The sequence below is a fragment of the Bison bison genome, unplaced genomic scaffold, assembly GCF_000754665.1.
Source record: "Bison bison bison isolate TAMUID 2011002044 unplaced genomic scaffold, Bison_UMD1.0 scf7180017864142, whole genome shotgun sequence".
Classification (NCBI taxonomy): Eukaryota; Metazoa; Chordata; class Mammalia; order Artiodactyla; family Bovidae; genus Bison; species Bison bison.
Window position 1 is genome coordinate 2140604 of NW_011494714.1, and position 5289 is coordinate 2145892.

Sequence of the window (5289 nt, forward strand, 5' to 3'; positions counted from 1 at the left end):
TCAACATCCACCTGAGAAGGTGTGTCGGTTGTACACCCAGAAAAATGAGCGGCAGGGATGGGAGAGGCAATAAGTCTCAGTGACTGCGCTCTCCAAACACCTGGTCAACTGAGCGGCTTGGACCTAGGAAGGGCACAAAACGCAGGCCCAACCAAGTCTGTGCCTTTGAGGAGTACCCAAGTGCCTGAACCTGAGCGGCTTAGACCTGGGAAGTGTATGCAACCCAGGGCTCACCTCATACAGTTCCTGGCAGAGCAACCTAGAGCCTGAGCAGTGTAGACTGTGAAAGCATACACACCGTGAGCGGGGGCAAACCCAGTGTGGCTGAGACACTGGGAGCACTCCCCACACACGTCAGTGATATTTGTTTGCATCATTCTTCCCTCCCCACAGCACGACTGAACAAATGAGCCTAAAAAATTGTCCACCACCACCCCTTTGGGTTAGGGTGGAAATTAGACACTGAAGATACCAGTAAACAGAAGAAGCTAAAACAGAGGGAACCGCCCTGGAAGTGACAGGTGCAATAGATTAAAACCCTGCAGTTAGCACTGACTACATAGGGGGGAGATTATAGATCTGGAGAAGTATAAGCTGGACGAAGGAACTACCTGAAAGCGAACTGACCTCACACTGTTCACAAAAACACCAGAGAAAGTCCTAGATACATTTTTTTCCTATTTTCATTCTTTAAATTTAATTTTTTAAAATTTTTACGTCCTCTACCACTCCTTTAATTTTCATTTTTATAACCTACTATTAATTTGAAAAAAAAACCCTATTTCTTAAAGCAAAATTCATATATGTGTGTGTGTATATATATATATATATATATATTGTGACTTTGTTTTTTTCCTTAAATATTGTATTTTTGAGAATCCAAACTCTAGATTTTCAAATTTTGCTCTTTGATATTTGTTATCAATGTTGTAGCTTTAAGAACCCAATCTTCAGTAACCATTTTTATTTGGGAGAGAGATCACTGGCCTGATTGCTCTCTTCCAATTTGGATCTCCTTTTTCTCCACCAGGTCACCTCTATCTCCTCCCTCCCCTTTTCTCCTCTCTACCCAACTCTGTGAATCTCTTTGTGTGCTCCTGACTGTGGAGAACACTTAGGGAACTGATTACTGACTGGATTTGTCTCTCTCCTTTTGATTCCACCCTTTAGCCCCCTGGCCACCTCTGTCTCCTCCCTCCCTCTTCTCTTCTCTGTGTAACTCTGTGAACATCTCTGAGGGATCCAGACTGTGGAGAGCACATCAGTTCAGTTCAGTCCAGTCACTCAGACGTGTACGACTCTTTGTGACCCCATGAACTGCAGCATGCCAGGCTTCCCTGTCCATCACCAACTCCCGGAATTCACTCAAACCCATGTCCATCAAGTCAGTGATGCTATCCAGCCATCTCATCCTCTGTCGTCCCCTTCTCCTCCTGCCCCCAATCCCTCCCAGCATCAGAGTCTTTTTCAGTGAGTCAACTCTTTACAAGAGGTGGCCAAAGTACTGGAGTTTAAACTTTAGCATCATTCCTTCCAAAGAACACTCAGGACTGACCTCCTTTAAAATGGACTGGTTATATTTCCTTGCAGTCCAAGGGACTCTCAAGAGTCTTCTCCAACATCACTGTTCAAAAGCATCAATTCTTTGGTGCTCAGCTTTCTTCACAGTCCAACTCTCACATCCATACATGACCGCTGGAAAAACCATAGCCTTGACTAGATGGACTTTTGTTGGCCAAGTAATATCTCTGCTTTTCAATATGTTATCTATTTTGGTCATAATTTTCCTTCCAAGGAGTAAGCATCTTTTAATGTCATGGCTGCAGTCACCATCTACAGTGATTTTGGAGGCCGAATAAATAAAGTCTGACACTGTTTCTACTGTTTTGCCATCTATTTCCCATGAGGTTATGGGACCAGATCCATGATCTTAGTTTTCTGAATGTTGAGCTTTAAGCCAACTTTTTCACTCTCCTCTATCGTTTTCATCAAGAGGCTTTTTAGTTCCTCTTCACTTTCTGCCATAAGGGTGGTATCATCTGCATATCTGAGGTTATTGATATTTCTCCCAGCAATCTTGATTCCAACTTGTATTTCTTACAGCCCAGCATATCTCATGATGTACTCTGCATATAAGTGAAGTAAGCAGGGTGACAATGTACAGCCTTGGCATACTCCTTTTTTAGGGAAGTGATTACTGGCTAGCTTCTCTCTCACCTTTTGATTCCCCCTCTTCTCCTCCTGTTCAACTCTATCCCCATCCTCCCTCTTCTCTTCTCTGTGTAACTCTGTGAACATCTCTGAGGGATTCAGACTGTGGAGAGCACATAAGGAAGTGATTACTGGCTAGCTTGCTCTCTCCTCTTTTGATTCTCCCTCTTTTGCTCCTGGTCACCTCTGTCTCCCTCCTCCATCTTCTCTTCTCCATGTAACTCTGTGAACCTCTCCAGATGTCCCTCACTGTGGAGAAATTTTTCATCTTTAACCTAGATGTTTTATCATCGGTGCTCTATAGATGGAGAAGTCTTGAGGCTATGGTAAGAATAACACTGAAAATCAGAGGCAGGAGGCTTAAGTTCAAATCCTGAGAACACCAGAGAACTCCTGACTCCAGGGAACATTAATCAACAGGAGCTCATCAAACACCTCCATACCTACACTTAACTCAAGTACCACCCAAAGGCCAACAGGTTCCAAAGAAAGACATACCACACAAATTCTCCAACAACACAGGAACGTAGCCCTGACCTTCAATATACAGGCTGCCCAAAGTCACTCCAAACCCATTGACATCTCATAACTCATTACTGGACACTTAATTGCACTTCAGAGAGAAGAAATCCAGCTCCACCCACCAAAACACCTACACAAGCTTCCCTAACCAGGAAACCTTGACAAGCCACCCATCCAACACCACCCACAGAGAGGAAACATCACAATAAAGAGAACTCCACAAACTGCCAGAATATGGAAAGGTGACCCCAAACACAGCAATATAAACAAGATGAAGAGGCAGAGAAATACACAGCAGGCAAAGGAACAGGATAAATGTCCACCAAACCAAACAAAAGAAGAAGAGATAGGGAAGCTACCTAATAAAGAATTCCGAATAATGATAGTGAAAATGATATAAAATCTTGAAAACAAAAATGAATTACAGATAAATAACCTGGAGACAAGGATTGAGAAGATGCAAGAAAGGTTTAACAAGGACCTAAAAGAAATAAAAAAGAATCAAAATATAACGAATAATGCAATAAGTGAGATTAAAAAATACGCTGGAGGGAACCAAGAATAGGATAACAGAGGCAGAAGATAGGATAAGTGAGGTAGATGATAGAATGGTAGAAATCAATGAAACAGAGAGGGAAAACAAACAAACAAAAAAAGTATTAAAAGAAATGAGGACAATCTCAGAGGTCTGGGACAATGCTAAATGCCCCAACATTCAAATCATAGGAGTCCCAGAAGAAGAAGACAAAAAGAAAGACAATGAGAAAATACCTGAGATAATAGTTGAAAGCTTCCCTAAATTGGGGAAGGAAATAATCACACAAGTCCAAGAAACCCAGAGAGTCCCAAATAGCATAAACCCAAGGGGAAACACCCAAAACACATATTAATCAAATTAACAAAGATCAAAGACAAAGAACAAATACTAAAAGCAACAAGGAATAAACAACAAATAGCACACAAGGGGATTCCCATAAGGATAACAGCTGATCTTTCAATAGAAACTCTTCAGGCCAGGAGGGAATGGCAAGGCATACTTAAAGTGATGAAAAAAAAAAAAAAAAAAACAACAACTACAGCCCAGATTACTGTACCCAGCAAGGATCTCATTCAAATATGTAGGAGAAATCAAAAGGTTTACAGAAAAGCAAAAGCTGAGAGAATTCAGCACCACCAAACCAGATCTCCAACAAATACTAAAGGATATTCTCTAGAGAGAAAACAGAGAAAGAGTGTATAATCTCAAACCGAAGACAATAAAGTAAATGGCAACGAGATCATACTTATCAATAATGACCTTAAATGTATATGGTTTGAATGCCCCAAACAAAAGACAAAAACTTGCTGAATGGATACAAAAACAAGACTCCTATATAGTTGCCTACAAGAGACTGACCTTGAAAAAATGGACACATTCAGACTGAAAGTAAAGGGCTGGAAAAAGATATCTCACGCAAATAGAGACCAAAAGAAACCAGGAGTAGCAATACTCATATCAGATAAAATAGACTTTAAAACAAAGGCTGTGAATATGGACAAAGAAGGGCACTACATAATGATCAAAATATCAATCCAAGAGGAAGACATGACAATTATAAATATAAATGCACCCAGCATGAGAGCACAGCAAAATGTAAGACAAATGCTAACAAGTATGAAAGGGGAAATTAACAATAACACAATAATAGTGGGAGACTTTAATACCCCATTCACACCGATAGATAGATCAAATAAACAGAAAACTAACAAGGAAACACAAACTTTAAATGATATAATAGACCTGTTAGACCTATTTGATATCTATAGGACATTTCACCCCAAAACAATGAATTTCAACTTTTTCTCAAGTGCACATGGAACCTTCTCCAGGATAGATCATATCCTGGGCCATAAATCTACCCTTAGTAAACTCAAAAAAATTGAAATCATTCCAAGCACCTTTTCTGACCACAATGCAGTAAGATTAGATCTCAATTACAGGAGGAAAACTATTAAAAATTCCAACATAGGGAGGCTAAATAACACGCTGATGAATAACCAACAAATCACAGAAGAAATCAAAATACGCATAGAAACAAATGAAAACGCAACAACCCAAAACCTGTGGGACACTGTAAAAGCAGTGCTAAGGGGAAGGTTCATCACAATACAGGCATACCTCAAGAAACAAGAAAAAAAAGTCAAATAAATAACCTAACTCTACACCTAAAGCAACTAGAAAAGGAAGAAATGAAGAACCCCAGGATTAGTAGAAGGAAAGAAATCTTAAAAATTAGGGCAGAAATAAATGCAAAAGAAACCATAGCAAAAATTGACAAAGCCAAAAGCTGGTTCTTTGAGAAGATAAATAAAATTGACAAAGCATTAGCCAGACTCATCAAGAAACAAAGGGAGAAAAATCAAATCAATAAAATTAGAAATGAAAATGGAGAGATCACAACAGACAACACAGAAATATAAAGGATCATAAGAGACTACCATCAGCAATTATATGCCAATAAAATGGACAACATGGAAGAAATGGACAAATTCTTAGAAAAGTACAATTTTCCAAAA